The sequence below is a fragment of the Drosophila mojavensis genome, unplaced genomic scaffold (genome assembly GCF_018153725.1).
Source record: "Drosophila mojavensis isolate 15081-1352.22 unplaced genomic scaffold, ASM1815372v1 contig_36, whole genome shotgun sequence".
NCBI classification, from domain to species: Eukaryota; Metazoa; Arthropoda; class Insecta; order Diptera; family Drosophilidae; genus Drosophila; species Drosophila mojavensis.
In genome coordinates this window covers 23,853,468-23,874,687 of record NW_025318858.1, presented here as the reverse complement: position 1 = coordinate 23,874,687, position 21,220 = coordinate 23,853,468, and the positions used below count along the sequence as shown (strand labels likewise).

Genomic DNA, 21,220 nt, shown 5'->3' with positions numbered 1-21,220 from the left:
TTGCTGTTGCCGTTCCGTTGATCGGTTCATTCCTGCATTTGGCAAAAAGGCAAAATGTCCTTTTGTGCAAAATTAATGATATGGGCCAGGCCACAGCTATCGGGACAGAGAGAGAGAGAGAGGGAGAGGAAGGCCGATGGGTGGTCGAGGTGTTGGAAGCTTGAAAAGATGTGCGGTCGACTGGCCTCGTCTATTGCCATTTTTATTGTCAAACGGACGCAAGTAAAAAATTGGCCCCAAAGCCAATGCAACCGCAAAGCGAACAAAGAAAATTGAAAGCAAGGCAAGGCTGTGGGCAGGCCAGGCAAAAGGATATGCGCTGATGCCAAACTATTTTGCATGTGTTGCCACGCCCGGTACCACCATGGCCATTGCTCAACATTACTTCACCTCTTGTTTGTGTACCCCAGCTGTGGGCATGCTGCTGCTGCTGCTGCTCGTCGTCCCTGCTCGTCGTCCATTCGCACTCGTCCTGTGTTTATTATCGCCGGCAAAGCGCTTATAAATCACGCCACTTCACATGCACCCGAAGCACCCCAAGCACCAGCTTCGCCCAGAGCCGGGCAAAAAGCGCCCAAGGACTCTGTAGCCCAGATAATGGAAGCCCACTGTCCACACATGTCAGTTGCGGTGTCGGTCGGCCGCTCGTCCATAACAAGATACCCGAAAATTGCAGCCTTTCAATGCATGCGGCAACAAACACGGAAAAGTCGCTGCCAACAAAGAAATATCTACTGCTACTCCTACGGCTTTTATGACAAAGAGCTGCGGCTCCTGTTCACGTGCCTTAAATGCTCGCTGAAGGTATTTGTAGTTATGCGTGAACTTATTTGAAAGGTGCTTTAGGCTGTGAGTCTAAGTTGTCTATATAGATGATATACATATATAGAATATAGAATACATACATATATAGAATGCCAGCCCTAACTTAAATTATCGTTTTATTATGATTTATAATTTTTAAATTTATATAAATTAATATAATCTTATATTATTTATCATCTATTGGCCTCTTCTCTTTTCTTCAAGTGCCTATTCTGATTCACTTATGTGCTTAAATTTATTAAATAAGATTTTGGTAATTCTACTTTAGTTTAAAGTTTTATGTATATATATAAGTCCTTTGAAAATATATCAAACCGTTTAAGCTATTACAATTCATCAGAAAATTTAGTTTCATATATAACTTAATAATTTATTTGCATGACTTATATATATTAAATGATTTATAAACATATAAACAACTTTTTCCTATCTTTTCCACTTATTTGTTTTAGTACTCAACAAAATAAAATAATTTTTCTGCCATATCTCAGATCTCTATTTCAGAAAAGAAAATCTCTTCTATTGTTTATTTTTCGCTTGTTATTGCTGCTATGTTTGCTGCTTTTACGTATAACCCTTATGAAAACTTAATTTAATAATATGAAAACCCGATAGAGTCAGTCATTCCTTTCAATCCATGCGATTTTCGTCATGCTTGCTATTAAATTTTGATAGACAACCGTATCGCAGCTTTCCAGCTTCTCACTCACCACCTCCCACCACCCATTTTACCATTCGCTTTTCAACTCAACTATTTTATTAAGTGGTAATTTATGCCTATGCCATTGTCGTCAACAGCAGTCGCTGTCAATTGAATGTCCTTAATATGAGAATCCTTGACGCGCTGACATTCCTGTGGCATTATTACAAGCCGGTTGCGAGCGACACTAAGAACGAAGCGGCCCAGTTTTTATGTTCGTCCTTTTCCGGTTTGGTTTTTACGATTTAGCAACTGTTTGGGCCAGCTCTAAAAAGTCAAGTTCTGGCTGGCCTGGTCTGGTCTGGCTATGCCGCAACTAAAGATGATATCAGGCAATGTACTAGTCAAGTGCCGGACTAACCAAGGTAAGTTCTCTCCATTCTGGTTGCACTAACCAAAAAAAAAAAAAAAAAAAAGAAAAAAAAATAATAAAGTAAACCCAAAATGTGAACGAGGTTTTTATTTGTCCGGCTTATGTGGTCCTTACGACTGTAAAGTGGCAATTCTTTAACAATTTATGTTTGCCAGGCCAAAGTCGAGTGTTGGTATGGTTGTATGTGTGTGTGTATGGGCCAGGAATTGGGCCTGCAACAGCTGACGGCAGCTGCTGCCCCCTGGTTAGACCCTCCACCAGGGCGCTGTTGAAGGGTTCACTTCTTTTTTAATTTTTTCTTTTTTTTATATTTTGTTGGGTCCGGCGGCTGTGAAATTTTCGTGAATTTATGAGCACTTGAGAGCAGGCGCCAACGCCAGCGGCCACGTTGTCCCCATCCCCATCACAATCCCCATCCTCGTCCAGGCGACTTTGTTGGCCTAATATAAATTTCAACTTGAACAACAACAGCGCCTGGTCCAGGCCCTGGCAACATTTTAATGCTCGTCGTGGCTACTCTTTTCATTTTTTGTGAATGCTCTGCACTGAATGGCTTCGAATGGGGTGTATTGGCTATGTTTTGCTTTGAAAAGATTCATTGAACTATTAAGTACACATATATCATGTAGAATATGATTACGCGCTATACTCCTATAGCTAATGAGATACTTTCTTTCAGTCTATAAATAAGAGCTAAGTAATGCATATCTCTCTATTTCTGTCTCTCTCTCTCCCTCTTCTTTTCTCTCTTAAATTCAAAGAAACTAATAAATTCACATTTGGATTCATCTCATCTCGCTCCCTCTCCCTCTCTCTCTCTCTGTCTCTATCTCTTTCATTGAAACACACACTCTAATTTTTCACAGGGTATCTCCACGTCTACTATTCTTAGTACCAACTTGTTTTGATTTTTCCTTTAAACCATTTTTTTTTTTTTTAGTTTCTAAGTGGCAGCAGCCGCGCAATAAAACGCTCTTGCGAATGCTTTGAAAGGATTGCGGCCGAAATGTGCGAGGGCTCGTAAATTGTAGACGCAGATGCTGGGGTAGCGGCCGTGGGACGAGCCGTTTGGCGTCGCATAAAAATTAGTTTACGTGGCACATAATTTTACATTAATTTCATTTCAAATGGCCCAGCCATACACTAAGCTAGAACAGTGCATGATGTGTGCCCCGCACACACACACACACACACACTTGAGGAGCTAAGAGCTGGCACGCCTTGCCAAGAACCACTTTGCCACATTTTAAAGTATCTGTCACATAAAATGCACACAGACCGTAGCCCGGGGCCACAGAAGGCAAGCAATGCGGGCGAGTGGGTGCTGGCAGAGGGAGGGGGGAGCGCGGAGCGCAGAGCGAGGAGGCTAAGCAAGTTGCAACAAAATATTTTGTTTTTCTACAGCTGCTGCTGCTGCAGCACACTAAAAAAACAGACAAACAACAACAAATGCTTATAAAATGATAAGTTCCACTGCAACAAGAACTCGACGTCAATGTAGACGCTGATGGCGATGTCGACGTCGACGTCGACGTCAGCCCAACTGACGACGCAAACGTGGCAGTGAAGTCAAGTGAAATGGACGAGCAACTGCTGCTACCAAGACAACAGCAGATGAAGAAGAAGAAGAGGCAGAAGCAGAAGAAGATGCAGTACACAGAGTAACAACAACAGCAGCAGCAGCAGCAGCTATAAGACTATCAAAAACCTAAACAAACATGTGAAAATAATACTCTAGGACTTGACGTAGACTGAATACTCTGTATTATCAGATATGATGTGACATCGGATTGTCTGCAAGATCAATATGAGTTAGAACATAATATAACTACAGCTGAGATGGAGTGAACGTAATCTAAAACTTTAAAAAGATTCAATATTCTGATTTATCAGATTAAGGTGTTCTATATGATCAAATAAATTCTAATATATATACCCATACCTCATCTATATGAAGCTTAAGTATGTGAAAATAATACTCTAAGACTTGACAAGGTCTGATTTATCTAATTGTCAACCTAGTTGTAAAACCTATATGTCGAAATATGATCCACTAAATTTTTATATCAGTAGCAATGCTGAAGCTGTGATAATTTTCAGAGTAAAACGTTTGATGATTAAGGTTCCATTAAGTTTGATTACAATGGAAACAGATTATATCAGTCCCGCTCGTATATCCGATTGATACTATAAGAAGTAATCAATAAAGAATAATATGATTGATATACACATATCTTTCGTAAGCTGACATACAGAAATTCTGCTCCATAGCTCTTACGGATGTCCGGTTTTTAATGGAATTAAAGAAAGCAAAGCAAGTTAAGCCTTTCAGAAAAACCTAACCAAGCCCATATCAAATCGAGAGTCTAACTGACTAGCATCCATTTGTAGCACATCTTGTACACACTCTAAGAAAAAGAGAGTATCTAAAGAAAAAACAAAAAAACATTATCGTTGTCAACGTCAGCGTCGATATGTTGAGGAAATATTTTGTGGGAAATTATTGCGGCTGTTGTTGAAACGGAAAGCGAACTCAGGGCTGGGGCGCAGCCAGGGTGCACGAGTGCAAGAAAGAGAGCTAAAGTTGTATTATAGGGGATATGTTATAGCTGAGATGGAGGGGCGGGGCACAGGCGACGATAAATGCCCGCCCACAGTGCGTAGACGTAATATTTGCAATGTAATGCATATGAAATGGATGCGCCCACGTTCCCCAGTGCCTGCAGGCCGTAAGCAATTAGCGTGACAAATTACTTAGCCCGTTGGACGCAACCGCAGGCCCCAAAAACCAAAATGGCCCCAAGCGCTGCAGTGGCAGCGCCAGCCGATGCCAGTCGATGTCAGTTAATATAAATGAAAACTCATTAAAAATTTACAACTGATTGACTGCACAATTTGCACAGAAATAACGCACAATTTTGACATTGTTCAGCAAACGGGCACGCGGCTGATGTCAAATGATGCACAGCACAGCGGTCAAAGTGAATAAGATGGCAATAGTATCCCAGATCCAAAGCCCTGACCGAGAGCCCTAAACCAAAGCCAAAGCCCGTGCCAGAGCCATAGAGCGACCTCCGACCATCGGTCAGTGCAATTTATGCTAATGCTCGTTAGTGAAATCAAACAGCAACAGCAACAGCAGCAGCGGCAGCAGTACAACAATTATGTAAACAACGGGGCCGTAAAGCAAACTACGTGTACAAAGCGTCTGACAGAGCAACAGACTGACAAACTGCTGCAATAGACAGGACAGACAGACAGACGGACATAGCGAGCATGTTGGCTAGAATACACTTATGCAGCTGCTGCACAGTGGGTGTGAGAGTGGAGATCTATTTAGTTGTGGGAATACTTGAGTAATAGATCATAAAAATAATTATTTATACTTAAAATTAATTTTCTTATATACATTATTATTTATTTACCTATGAAACGGAGTTTGTGTTCATCAATAAATGAATAGAAAAATTATTTTATTTAATTTTTTTTGCAAACCATCGATGAAGAAAAACTATTGGACTAAATTCGCAAAAAGTAAGCAATATCCATTGTACTCTTCCTCACTAATATCGATTTCAAATTTTTGGTTGATTTTACGTTATTATATAAGCACATTTCATATTTCAGGGATATTATTTAGTGGTGTGAGAATTGGTATATTCGTTCCACTTTTTCAATTTGCTAGTCGAGTATTATATGGTTTAAAGTATAAGAATATGATAATCTTAAGTTATATCAAATTTGATATCAGTGGGCATCAGATAATTGATTTCTAGAGACCTTTTACTTTTCTAGGTATCAATTATGTAATATGAATTCAAGTATCTAGTTAAAATTGCATAATATACATATGGATCGATTGATAATCATGTAATATACACAAATGGACACACACAATGAAATTATATTTGATAGGCCAGTTATCAATCGTATCGGATATAAATTCATTTACCATTTCTAGTATCATTGTGTGCTTTCACAGTTGTCCCACTGTGCGGCATGGGTTGTGCAATATATATTGACGCATATATTGCCAGTGACAATTAATCTGCTAATTGCCAATTTAAGCACGTAAACCAAACACAGGCGGCAGCAACGACATCGACTGGGCATCACATGACATAAGGCTGGTCTCCAAACTGGGCGGCTGGGTGGGCAAGGCCGAACGGTTGAGTAGCTGGCAGTTATATAGTCGAGGCAACGATTTGAAAAGTTTGCGTGTGGCAACAATTGCTGCAGCAGCTATTGCAGGCACTGGCACTGTCATTGCCACAGCCATTGCCACAGCAACTGCATTTGATTTGTCGCCTGAGCCATGCGCCGGACATTTGAGGACTTCTGCATAATTGGAGCTAATGAAAGTCAACAAGAAGCTGGGCTTTGATGCAGCCGAACGTTGCAATCGGCACACAGTGCGTATGAATAATCAGCCAGCACACTCGTAAATACATAAATTAGTTTTGCCGTTGACACGCCGATTTGATTTACAGCTCGATGCGCCCTTTGCCAGCAGCGACTCGCATCACTCAATCCCATTCATAGCATCTTGCATCCTTTGAGCTTTTCACACAATGGCTGCCTAATGAGCATGCTTCACTTTTTCGCTCTCTCTCACTCTACTCTTTCTCTTCTCTCTCTCTAACAATCTCGCTCTTTGCATTCAGGCTATGTGCTTGGAATTTTTCACTAAAAAAGTTTTTTTTCCTTTGCGATATTGAAAAATTTCAATTTTAGTTTTGGCCTTTCAAAGCGACTCTAGCTAAATGCGCACCATTGTTCGGTTTGACTAGCTGACTAGCCTTGTGCCAGAAGTACGTTTTTTTCTTTAAGGCAAAAAGGACGTTTGCAATAGTCGAGCGATTGCCGCAGCTCATTAAATTCAAGCAAGACGAAATGACAAGCAAAAGAGTAAACCACAAAAGCCTTCTACTTGAAATACTCTGTTTTTGCCAGAACTCATGGGGAGTTTTGGGTTTATGTGCAGATAGAGAAGATTTATGTTCTATGTTCTATGTTCTATGTTCTATGTTCTATGTTCGACCTTCTACTTTCCATCTCCCCTAGAAGAGAAGATGGAATTCTACTTGCCTTCTTCTATCTTTCGTCTTCCATCTTCATCTATTCCTAGACCTTCGCCAATTAAAACAGTGTATCTCAGCAGTCGAATACAATTCGGTTGCAACAGTAATTGGCTGGCAGTCTTTGCTTTTGGCAGCAATTGAAACACAAAGAGCATCGTTGTCAACTTCGTCGACGTCATTTACCACATTCAAAATGCCATTAAAAGCATACTAAAATTAATTTGTAGCAATTAGTTGCGAATTGCAAGAAAAGCAAACGAAACCAAAAATACAAAAAAAAAAAAAAAAAAAAAAAAAAAAAAAGACAAAAAGCTAAATAAACGAAGCAAAAGAGCCACAGAAATTGTTCGTTGAACATTTTTATGTGTTTTTGTGCGCATCTAGGAAACTGTCTATAGAAATGTTTTGGGGCAAAATCATAAAAACTGGAACAACCAAAAAGGACCACAATTAGAACAGCGTAACAGAAATGGGAGCATGGGTCGCCTTTAGGGTCGGGAGTGATGGGGGCGGGGCATACAGTGTAGTCGAGCATAAATAAATGCTGGGTTATTTTTGGCAATTATTTTCACATTCGAGTGTCTGTCCTGCAATGGAGCTCATTTGTAATTTGCAGCCGAATAATGCTCGCATTGTGTTCAGCTGTTGCCCATTGCTCTAACATGCCCTGTAGACCTTGTTAAGTGCGAGGGTATATCAATTTGCTGTGGTCATGTGTGTAGCAAGGCAGTTGGATTTAGGCAGAGATTATTTAGTGGAAGTGAAAGAAGATAATGAAATAAATATAGATTGTTAATCTCTAGATAGAGCACTCAATGACATGATATTTCTAATGAGAGGAGTACAAATTAATCGCTTTCCAATTTATGTTTCTTTGTGTATATTATATATTATATATTATCAAACTAGTCTGGAAACTTATCTCACAATTTCGCTCTCTCTCTCTCTCTCTCTCTTTCTGTCTCTTTGTATGTCTGTCTCACTCTCTCTCTCTCTATATATCTCTCTCTCTGTCTGTCTCTTTGTATGTCTGTCTCACTCTCTCTCTCTCTATGTATTTCTCTCTCTCTCTCATCTCTATATATTATTTTTTCCTGGCTTTTTTTTTGAGACTACCTACGCTATCAGCTTATACCACTGGGTATTAGCTTCGTCCATCACGCCCGACATGACCATTTGTACATGCTGTTTTTGTTATTCAGAGAAGGCCGTCATTAATTAGCCTCCTTGTCGGCCTCAGTCAGCGCCAGGCGAGCGATAGACATCTTGGTGCCAGCATTTGTCTTGGCAATGCGAGCGCGTGAGGGGCATCACAGTTTGGCCCATGGCGGAGATGGGCCAAAAAGGATGGAGAGCTGAGCAGTTAGGTGGCGCATGACACATGTTGTCAGCGTGCTCATCTTTCTTCTGTTGCTGCCGTTCCGACTGCTCTGACTACTCCGGCTGCTTCGACTACTATTTTCGCCGCTAATTGGAAAATGTCACAATTTATTTTATTTTTATGTTTAATTGGATTCTGCTTGGAAAAGTTTATCGGCCCCACCACACACACTCGCTCCTGCTCAGCCCTGACTCGTTGCCTAGGTACGATGCATGATAATTTTCTTAATTTGCGCGCGCCCTGATGAGCTGGCAGATAGATGGGACTAGATAGCATATATGCTGGAAAGGGACTGAAAGAAAGAGAGAGAGAGAGAGAGAGAGTTAGTGCGTGTGAGAGAGAGAGAAGCCGAAACTTTTTCCATTTTGCTGATGGCATGTGTACGTGTAAAAGTAAAAGTTCAACCACTGCCACGAGGACACCAGCTCTCACAAGGACAAGCACTCTTCAAAGGTGCAAATAAAGTAAATTATTAGTTGCTTCTTCTTCTTCCTCATCTGATGAGGATGCGAATGCGAATGCTGTTGCCGTCGCTGCCACTACTTCTGCTTGTGGATTTCCGCTTCAATTACTGACGCAGCTCGCATAAATTTCACTTGACAAACTTCTCTGATAGTTGTCAGGTAGAGAGAGAGAGAGAGAGAGAGAGAGAGAGAGAGAGAGAGAGAAGTGGGGGGTAGTGGGAGCAGGATTACATATAGATAAACATCTGTTTGTACGCATTGCCAAATTAAGAGCTTCCGCCATGCACTAACTGTAATTCCCATTACTTTACTCGAAGAAAGAATGAAAAACAGAATAAAACTTATCCATTTTTCGTGCTAGGCAAATAATCAATTTCTTTACTTTTGCTGAAAAAAAAAAACAATTAGAGGTTATATGCTTGAAATTTGAGAAATATCTGTAAACTGGTTGGAATTTTTATACCCTGAACCCATCGAAAATGGGAAATCAGGGTATAATGGTTTTGTGAAAAAGTATGTAACGGGCAGAAGGGATCATCGCAGACCCCATAAAGTGTATATATTTTTTATCGGGCTGAGTCGATATAGCCCTGTCCGTCTGTCCGTCCGTCCGTCCGTATGAGTGTGTCGATCTCAGAAGTTATAAGAGCTAGAGATCTGAAATTTGGCATGCATACTCGTGTATACCATAGGCAGTACAAGTTTATCATATTTTTTCGATAATTCATCCGATAGCTTATTGATCGAGAATAATCGAAAAATTGATTTTGTTTTTCAGCCTAATTTGAACACTTTGAGACCTAGAGACTTCAGATTTACTGTGTATATACAGTTGGTCGATACGAAGATTTTGTAATTTACAGATGTTGGATACCACGCCTCCTTCGCCCTCAATTTGTAAAAAACGCATTTCAAATACTAGAGATTTGTGCTTTGCAATGTACACACATTTTTATGATTACGCTCTGACAGTTTCATTAAGATTGTGTGTCTACAAATGAAATTATTCAACAAATTAATTCTCATAATATTGCCCACACTGCAGCGTAGCCTAAGCGCAGTCAGCAGAGCGCGTGATTATACGTGCGTGTGGATGCGTGTCTATGCATGTGTGCATAAAAGAAGTGCAGAACGAGTAGAATATCATCTTAGAGGGTTTAGGGTATCTCCTAGTCGAGCAGTCTCGACTAGAGCCTTCCTACTTGTTTACATATGTTTTGTAACACTTTCTTATTCATCCATCTTCTCTTACTATTCTTACATAGCACCTGCCATCACAAATCATTATCATAATATGTATTAGCCCCTACTAAACATAATTTTATGCTCGGTAAATGATTAATCTTAAATCTAATATAGCGGCGCCTACTTTAAAGTGCGCCACGCTCTGTCTCAAACGCACGCATCAAAAATGGCATTAATTAGCCTCACCTTAATGCAGCAGGTGTTTTTATGTATACATGGACATATGTACATACATGTATATATGCAAGTGTGTGTGTGCGTTTGCGAGTATATCTGTCTAATAACCCAAAGGTGTTTGCTGCGCGTGTGTGTGCTGTATTATAGCAGCTCCAGCATAATTTCTAATTAACTTTTCGCTGCAAAGAGCCAAAGACGTAGTGAGCTTAGGCGGGGGAGGGGGGAGCTAAGAAGTGTGGGAAGCGCTATGTTGTTGGCACTGAAATCCCTTTAGCACGTCATCATAAAAATGTTTTGCCAACACATTTACGGGTAGCCTCTTGGGTGAATGCTGATGAGCGGGCTGGGGTGGGCTAAAATGCGTAACAAATGAAGTAAAGAAATATGTACGAAAAGCACATACATACACACAGTCACACACATACACACATACATGCACAGCAAACAAAGAACGAACTCAAAATGGTAATAAAAACAACAACACCTGTAAACCTGGCTGCTATTCTCGTTTGCTGTTGTTGCTGTTGTTGTTGTTTTCGTTCTTGTTTTTATGCGTTAAGTCATTAAAATGAAAATTTATTATGCGCCCCGTGCGCAGCGGCCACTACGCGCCATGCCACGCTTACAGCCTATGCGGCGTATACGCAACGTCATATCTCATTAAGCTGCTGTTGCGGCTGGCGGTGTTGCTACTGCTGCTGCTTCTTCTTTCTGCTGCTACCTAAATGAAGCCAATAAAGCTTTTTATCTTCCAGCAGACGTGATTTATTTATATGCCTGAGAAATTATACTTAAAGGCGCCTTTGATTTCCGAAACCAAAGCCATCTGCTCGTATCACATGTGTAAAGAACTTAACAAAAAAAAAAAAAAAAAAAAAAAAAAAACAAGTAATGTCTCAGAGGTCATTTCTTTTTACTTTAATGCGGGCTAAATATTATATTGTAGTTAGCAGTCGGATAAAAGTAATTTCGAGCTTAATAATTTCAATTTATTTATAAATGTTGTTCAGCTACGCAGATTATTCATGTTGCTTTTATTTTTAGAATATTTATTGGAATTGAGAGACTTATCAATAATTTCTATGAGTATTAGCGATAGTTTAGTTTAATTTATGTATGAGTGGTAACAGTTAAAGTCGAGCTTATCTCTGATGACGCTGATAAAAGCAGATATTAGTATATCAAGTCGATGTAGTACTTAGTATATGGTATCTACTCTTAATAATATAATAAGTCTATTAATATTTCTGTTATATGAAATTTTTTGTTAGCTTTCGATAAACACAATGCCTATCATGTATAAGTCTGAGTCGAGTTTAACTTTTCTAAGGTTAGCTTCTTGCATATTAAAAGTGTATATAAAAATGTCTAACAAAATCAAGCCCAGCCTTAATATGATTGATTGATTGATTTGCGTGTGTTATGCATGAAGAGCAAACTTCATAAATAGACCAAATTCATCGATTCCACATTAAATATATTCAAAGCAATTTATACATATGTATATTATATATATATTATCAACAAGATATTTACTCCAACAGTTTATTTCAAGTAGTATATTTATATAGCTTATTGACTGCATTTCTAGAGACTGCATTATATAAGTATATACTGCAGTTGTGTCTCTTCTGAGACTTTACACGCTTTTGAATTCTAGAATAGTAAATCTCTCTATTTAAACTATGTATACATACATATATATGTATACAGTGTATACTCTAACGAAGTTTTCATGCAGCCATTTTCGCCCAAAATCCTCGACAGACTTTGTTTTATTCAGCTGAAAGCCGTTGCAGACTTTTAGCCAGTAGCCGCCTCCATTTACGCTTTAACATTTGCAACTGAACAATTGTTATTGTTCTTGTTGTTGTTGTTGTTTTTGTTATGTTTTGTTAGCATTTACTGCGATTTGCCGGCGTTGCCAGACTTTGCACAGATCTGTATCTCGAACAGAGTGTGTCGACGACACAAAGCGCTGCATAAATCGAATGCCACGCCTCCACCTCTGCCTCGCCACGGATTCGGTTGCTGCCATTGTCACTTGCTCTGCCCAAAATACGGCAAAAATTACACACAAAAGGAACACACACACACACACTCAGTTGTCTCTGTGTGCTAAATTAAAAATTTTGCACAGCGATAAAAAATTGAGAAAAAGAGAAAAAAGAAGCCTTCGCTGGGGAAACATAAGATTCGCAGTCAATTTTCTTTTATGTGGCAACTACTCACACCACAGCACGGTTACACTCACGCGCATAAGTGTACGCACACGCGTGCCTCTCAGTTTTATAGCGCTAAGCATATTTTTTACTGGGCATATGCTTTCTCTATTTCATTTTCTTTCTCTTTTATTTTTAAGTGTTCACTTGTTTTGGTGTCAGCCTAGGTGTGTGCCTGTCTGTGTGTGCCTATTTTTAATACAGTTTTGCCAAAAGTTATACAATAGCAGACCAAAAAGTACAACAAAAACATATATGGATGTATATATTACCAGGCGGCCCTTATCAACACACATCAAGAGTGTTTTGCTCGATGGCACATTGGGGAGCAACTATGGGCATTGGTGTGTGTGTGTGACAGTGACTAATAAAAGCGTTCGCATATATGGCCACTGTGCTCCGTTTTCCCTTTTTTTTCACCCCGCAAAAGCAATATAATAGTCAAGCAGCGGCGCTTGTGTAATATGCATACAATATTTTCATTTCGCCATTTTATTTTTTCACAGTTTTCATTTGTTATTGCAAAAGCAACAATAATGAAGGGTTTTCCTGGGGCATAGTGACTATTGAATACCCTGCCAACGATAAGTGAATTGTGAAATGTTTCAGGTTTTTTTTTTATAGAAAGGACATTTTCAAATGAAAAAAATGTTCTAGTGCTTAACTAATATTATTTTTTAATATACATGAAGGTTGAAAATCGAAAGATGAAACATAAGTTGAAATGTATATATTTTTTTTAACATATACATATGTATAAATATAAGTAATTGTAAAGCTTTAAATTCATTTGAAGAAGAAAGAAATGTATATTAATCTAGATTTGATTAGGTTTTTAATTCCATTAAATTCTTTTCTTTATCTTTGTATAATCTTTATATTTATATACGTATATGTAGTTTATATTTGCCTTACACTAATTCCTGGAAAAAATTATTTTTCATTTAATTTAAAAAACACTTAATGTCAAATTTGTTTCCACTTTTAGTCAAGTTTATCATAAACCTACCCATCACTGCTGCGATGCGTTACAAATTGCCTGGCAAAACGGTTAAGCCCTTTGCACATATGTACATATATAAAAGTGAATGCTGCCACTCTGCTCTTATCTCACTTGTCTGCCGTTCAGGCGGTTGGTCGCTCGGTCGCACAAATATCCTATATAGCTCCTGCCTGACCCACACACACACACACACGCGCTGAGAGCAAATAAACTGCTATATAAAGAAAAAAAAAAAAAAAAAAAAAAAATCGGTAAAAACAACAAAGCAAAGGCGTAAGAGACCAGTTGTGGTAATCAAGAGAGTGAGACAAGGGGCTGAAAAGCAGCTTGGCAGGCGTGGGAGGCAGGAGGCGGGCGACTTAATCTCCATCTAAACGCAATGGAGTCGTAATAACAACAGAAAGCAAATAAAAATACAAATATATAGCTATGTATGTATATGTACATATAGATGTGGACACACACACATACATACATACATATATGGGACACACTCATAGTTTACGTTTTGCCACTTCATTTTATGCGCTTCCTTCTTTCATTTTTTTGTTGTCAAGTTTACTTTTTGACTCATCTTTGTGTTGGTTATTGTTGTTGTTGTTGCTGTTGTCCTTGCGGTGTTTGTTGTGGTTGCCGACAGCAATCGTTGGAAAAATGGTCATTTTGAGAGTGTGTTGATACAACATTTAGATGACATAAAGTGGGTATATGGGCTCTTCACTTCGGTCAGCTAAGATGACAGGCTGAAAGTGCCTATATTAGGTTGTATAAAGGCTAATTTGATTTTAAAATTCCATTCCCAATACTTATGTACAATATCATTAATCTAAATGCCTTTTAGCAAATGGTTAACAGAGTATCTGACAGTTGAGAACTTTGTATAATATATCCCAGCTGTATTTTCTTCTTTTTTTCAATGCAGCTCACCGCTAAAATGACTGTTGTCGCTGTCTCTATGAGGATATGGTTCTCTAGTGCGCCATAGGTGTAGCGTATGTGTGTGTGTGTTGTGTGTGTGCACAACCCCAGCCTAAGTATGCGCAGCGCGTGTGCAGTTGCTTAGCTGATTAGCCCACTTGGGTGCCATTGCTGAGCTTCATTTGCTCCATGTCCTGCCTTGTGTCCTGCTATTAAGTATGTACATACTACTCTAGCATACCTACATGTGTGTATGTGTATATAAATGTATGTATGTGTGTGTGTGTACAAGTTTATTTTTTCATTGCTCACTCATCCTGTGACCGACGTCCTCGCCACATGCCCGCAAATATGAGCGTATTGGGGACAACAAAGGACTCAATATGCTAGCCATTTGTTCTCGGTTGTCCTGTAATTATAAAGTGCAATAGGGCATATTGGCTAGTGCAGTAATATATAAGTAAAACACCAAAAATTATATTATATATTCATTCTATATTCATATTTATTGAATTGTGAATAACTGCCTCATAGGCCATTTTAGACTTTGATATGATAATTGATTTTTTTCTCTATATAGTATATAGTTTTTTAATATAATGAGAGCTTTCTCAATGGATTACAGACGATTTCGATAAGAAATAAGTTCATCTATGGGCTATCGATATCCATTTACCCATTTAATATTCAATCGTTCTTAATTCTTTCTAGTTCTTTGTCTACCAAATTGAAAATTTTGTTTGATTATCATTGATTTATTTGCTTTATATATGTAGGATCACTTGATAATCATTGAAAGTCCATCAATTTTGTAGTTATTCAAATATTGCTCATATATATAGAGCTAAGCACATAAGCAAATGAACGATAGTGAAGATAATTTATCGAATTTATGTAGATGAGAGTATATTTCTGTGAGCTCTCCACGGCCTGCCAGAGCTTCTAGCTTGCTCAATCTTTACTTTAAGCCTAGCATAGAGAGTATACGATAATCTGTAAGCTTTCACTTGTGTGTGTGTGTATGTGTTTTTTTGTTGCTTGTTAGCTTTTGCTTTGTGTTTGACAGGTCAACAGACAGTCACACATTTCTTTACCGTTGCCGCACTTCCCGCTTCTTTGCAGCTCCTGCATCGTGCGGACTTCAATTTTGTGCTGTTCTGGCCAACTCTAATTTGGCCATTACCTACGTTGATTAGCTCGTAAAATGTGTTTGTTACTCGAGTCGACTTGAGTGGCGAAGCAAAAAGGGACTGTTTCCAGTCCATTTAATTCAAAAGTCATATGCTGACCTAATTGAATCCCCCCAAATCAGCATCACAGGCAGCCACAGCCACAGCTCGGAGAATGTCAGTCCGTGTGCACTTCGGGCATAATTTAATTAAATTATGAGCTTGCGTAGCAAAAGGACAAATCACATTTTGATGTCGACCACATACGAACACATCAAGGGTTTCTTATGATTGCCCGTAAGCAGCCCGAAGTGGTTGATTACTATTGGGATTTCTAGTAGTTTCGGATTATGAAACAATCGACAATGGGGCCATGCGAGAAGAGCACTTTTGTTCTTAAAAGTTAATCTACGAAGCTTTTGAAGCCATAATAAACAGCTCATGGTGAAAGGGAACTCTTGACTTTTCGAAATGAGAAACTATTTTCGTTTCAATTTACATTTTATATTAAGGCCATAGACAAGCGAGAGTGGCGAAAGACGCAACTTTGGCAACAGCTGCTGCCGTTTTTAATATAAACTAAATCACTTTTTAAGCACTGTAAACTATGAGAACAAGGGCTGCTAAGCTAAAAGTGTTATAGAAAATTGTTTAAAGCTAACATAAATAAATATTAAAATTATAATATTTAAATATTCATGGTTTAGATTTATGTTCTTTCCCGAGCTTATGCATATACGATGCAATCTAAATATTTAAAAATTTACATCTATAGAATAGTAAGTGAGCTTAAATTTTGAAATGGTTTATATATATGTATATCATTATTTACAATTATTATTCGAATTAAACAACTTTTGTGTTTTTATTTTTTTGTTTTGTTTTTAGAGTACGATTTACTATCGTATTATTAATTGCTTTGTTCATAGATATCTCTGATTTATGTTCTCTTTTAGGTGTATAAGAAAAAGGCAAATGAAAAGATACACTCTATTATATCAATTCTATATTTTCCAGATTTATTCTTTATACAGTTATTTATTTGTAGAATATATCAAATCTTTTAGTAACTGCAATTAGGTTGTTTTCATCAACTTTTACTTTCGGTTGAGATGAGAGTTTATGAATGTCATAGACAACTTCAAAGGGAAAAAACATTAAGACATCTAAATTTATAAGCTTCTGAATAATTTAACTTCATTCGAAAATAACACCTATGCAAATAGTGCGCCAAGGAAAATGATTCTTGATTGGATTCGTTTATGGCTCAATAAAGTGTAAGAGTTCGATTTGGCAATGAAAAGTTTTGAGTGCAAATTGATAGTCATTTCATTTGAATATAATTCATAGGTCATTTGCGAACTGGACTCCTGTGAAATGCAAGAGGAGTTTCTTTCGAAGCCGATTGTGATTTTACATAATATTTATGACAGTTCCGTTATGACACATTTTGACATTATGACATATCCTAGTAGCAGTTATCGTGATGGCATATTAAGCTCAGTATGACCAAAGCGAATCACACGTCGTATACGCAATGCACCGAGATGCTGTTTAAATGGAAACGATTAAGCGACATCAATTAAAAAGAGGACCTCATTGCGCTCCATGACTGAGCAATGCTGACAGACACAAGTCCAGAGTCTACATATACATACATGGATATATGTATGTGCGTATGTAGATATATATGCATTTGTATTGTCGAACGTCGACTGGGGCGTACACTCATGAATATTCATTCGCTATTTATGCAAATGGGCATTGCGCACACTTTTGATAATGTGTCGCGTTTTAATTATGAATTAATTGCGAATGATTTCAACATCATGCATTTTAATTGACATCCCACACTGTATGGGGGTGCGAGTGGGTGTTGGGAGGGATCAGCTCCATTTGTAAGTTGCTGCAGCTATCCCCTTCTGGACTATACACACACACACACACACACAAGCCCAGACAATAGCTGGGCGGGACGCGCACACATAATTTATCAGACGTCAGTTTTTGGTGGGGCAGGCAACTCCATTGTGGTTGCTGCTCGTTTCAATCAATTTCATTCGTTATCGTTATTGACATTTTGTAATTTAATCGTGTGCTTTGTCGCATACGTCACACACACACATACAGCCATGCACACATACAGAGAGAGAGAGTCTGCCATGCACGTTGCAGGCTGCACTTAACTTTATCAGCTTGTTTGGCCATGTGTCGCGGCCGTCAGCCTGGCTTGGCTGCCAATTTTTGCGACCTTTATTTATACGTCGCTGCAAAAAAAAAAAAAAAAAAAAAATGAAAAGGCAAACACCAACAGCAGCAGCGGCAACCAGCTGCAACAATCGCCTCGTGTTGGCAGCCCGAAATGCCAACAGCATGTCAACAAACACTACCTCTCCCTTTCTGACACGCTCTTTCCTTCTCTCCTGCTCTGTTTTTTTTTTTTTTTTCCTCTGCCTGCTTCCCATGCAATTAATATTGGCTGCCATGCCGCAAGGCACCTTGCCACATCCTGACGACACGCTGTCCACTTTGTTCATGCCGCTGCACTAATTAGCGCAGATCACACTGCATAAATATGTCGATATGCCATACTGTGAGGGTATACAAAAATAAAAAGCGCGCCATGCCCTCACAGACTGACACGCCCATCCACCTTTCGCACCGTCTGCCACCGACAGGCAATTGAAGAGCTGCTTTTTATTAATTATTTATGCAGTTGCACTCAGATCTTCTGGTGGAAATTGCAGGAAATACAGGCAGAACATCATCTTATGTTGATATGGACAACTGATATGTGTATGGATATATATGTATGTGTATATAGATCAGCGAGTTAAGGCTTTCGTATGATGAGGTACTGTGCAAGAGATATAAGCTGAAAGCCGAAGAGAACAAAAATCTGAAAATCTAAAGACAAATTTTTTTATTATTTATTTATTTATTTTTTATTTATTCACATTAAAAGGTATATTACGTGTATTATTTCAGCAAATATATTTTTAAATATTTCACCAGAGTTACCAAATATTTTGATATGATAATGATAATTAAAAAAAAAATACAATAATAGAAATAATAATTTCATAGGAAAAATAAAGTTTAAGATTCTAGTTCTAATAATGTTGAAAATATTCAAGATTAACAGAGAACGTGCAGAGTGCGTTAGCCTGTTAATGCACAGTGTATATATGTCCATATATAGAGTATATATGTACCTCTATAAATTTATTATTAACTATATAAACTTTTGCACTTTACGCTCGATTCCTCACTCGATATATAATTTTGTGCTGTGAATCGCGGCGCACCTCAAGCACTTGAATGACATGCAAAAGTTTGTTTTGTTCGGAGCCGCAATTCAAGTTGAAAGCCCAGCAGCAGCATTTTTGGCATAAAGTCTGACCCGCCCCGCCACGCCCTGCAGCTGCAACCCTTCCATGCAACGTAATTTGGAGTTGGCAGTCGTGGCTCTTACCTCGCCCTCAAGCAGTGAACAGGCAAATGCACTTAAAAGCATTTAGTTGTGCGACAAAATGTTGCAACATTGAAATGTGGTTGGTGGTCTGAAGCATTTTGGCCAGCTGCCTCTGCCACGCCCACTGCCCAGCCCACACACACACACACAGAATCCTTTTGAGCCCTTTTCAAATTAATGTGCGTGCATAAACAAGCAGCCTGCAGCAGTTGGGGCAGCCTCCTTGCCTCGTTGCATGAGCCAAAAGTGTCTTAAGTTTTGCAACTTTGACCAAAGGCAGCTGCCCCTGCCACGTCACATCACAGGATGCTGCTCCTGCTGCTGCTGCTGCTGCTGCTGCCAGTGTCATTTGCTGTGCTGCCACCTAAATTAGCGCCATAAAGTATGCAACAAGCTTTATGCCAGCGCTTTTAATTTGTTTTCTCTCGCTGCGCTATCAAATATTCATTTCAGCTTCCGACTCGCAGCGCCTATCAGAGTTCAAGGCAGCAGCCGGCACCACCCAATCACCCAATCCCCAACCACCCAACCACGCAACGCCACCCACGGGCTAGCGGGCAAAACTTTTAGCTAATTTGCGTATAAGTGGGTGGGTGGGGGTGGTGGGCTAGGACTGGGGGTATGTGGCGGCAGGCGTGGCAGCCATATTTGCGGGCGTGTGGCCTGCTTTCGTCACAGTGCGGCGAACGCGCTTTTGTTTAAAACTAAATTCCCATCCAACTGTCATTTGTGGGCGCACAGGCCCTGGCTTTCATTAGGTGCTACACTGCAACAAAATAAGTGGGCACTTTAAGCAATAAAAAACGAAATTAAATTGCAAGCCTAATAAAGTTCAAGAAACTATAAAAATATATAATTTTTAAATTTATGTTATACAAAATATTTAAATGAAGGCATAGCGAAATGTGAATGTCTGCATAACAAAGAGGCTATTACGCGTTTTGAGAAGGCTTAAAACATTGAAAAACGTGATAAAATACACACAAGAAAAAAAAGAAGAAATTAAACTAAATTATTAGCACAGAAAAATAAAAAGGTTATTAATATATAAAAAGTTAATAAATGTTAAAAATTTTAACCCATATACCAGATATACGATTCATTACCTTGAACTTGAATAAATAAAGAGCTACTTATAATTTACGGATGAAATTCTCAATTTAAAATTTTAAAATTTAACAAATTTCCTAAATATTAGACTTCTTTTTTTACATAATTAAACAGAATATACTGCAATAATACAAGTCATAGTTTATATACTGATATTAGCAGAGCAATGAAGCTTATCAAAATTAATCATGGAATTTCAATCTTACGTTAATTTTAATATATAACCCGATCTAGAGATACATCCGCATTTTACGTATATATCTATCCTTTCTTTTACTCAAATTTCGTTGTAAGCAAATCTTCTTGATTGCTTTGATTGGCACCCAAAATTGCTTACAGTGCATTCAAAATATACGCTCACCGATTTGCCGAGGCTCGCCCATCAAATTACAAAATTTGCGTATTCCTGGCCCCATTGCCCCAGAAAACTTTTGTCAGCGCCATTCAATGCAAATGCCACAGTTGTTGTCATAAGTAAACTGACTGACACGTAATTAAAAGTGCGTTATGAATTTTAGACACAAACTTAAATGAGAGGAAGGCACCAAAATAAAAGAAGAAGACATTAAAGGAGAAGACGACAGTGCTGACAGTGTCTCAAAAATTTAAACGACTTTTAGTCGATAATTTTGATAGGGCGCGTGGGCGTGGACGTGGGCATGGGCTTCGGAGTGTAGCCTGGCTGAGAGGGTCATCAAATTAAATAAATGGCAGCCAAAATTTACTATCAAATTGAATTTCGGCAATTTGTCTTCGACTTTTATTATGCAAAAGGGCAACTGAGGCCATAAAAAATACGTTGAGATTTCCCATCGACTTGTGTGGGCGGAGGATAGGGAAGTGTGGACAGGGGATGCAGCTCGTCTCTGCTTGTTGGGTTTTGGCCTGTGCAAAATCACATTTTGTTTGTAAATCAGCAATTTACGCCAGGCAGAGCAAACGATGTTGCCACCACACACACACACACACACTAGCACACTTTTAAGCGCTCAATAAGATTGGAAAATTGATGGCGGTGACGCTCATTGGTTAGCTGTTTGGTTCGAACTACCCGTTCGATTTACAGGCCATGCCTGG

General features: G+C 38.8%; 1 long non-coding RNA gene across 1 annotated transcript in view; it reads right to left on the bottom strand.

Moving 5' to 3' along the window:
• Positions 1-1,035: 1,035 nt before the first annotated feature.
• The window catches only part of LOC122757153, a 138,541-nt gene continuing 118,356 nt past the window's right edge, over positions 1,036-21,220 (bottom strand). The window contains exon 3 of the long non-coding RNA XR_006357068.1: positions 1,036-1,915. This is a non-coding gene — a long non-coding RNA (uncharacterized LOC122757153). The remainder of the gene's footprint in view (positions 1,916-21,220) is intronic.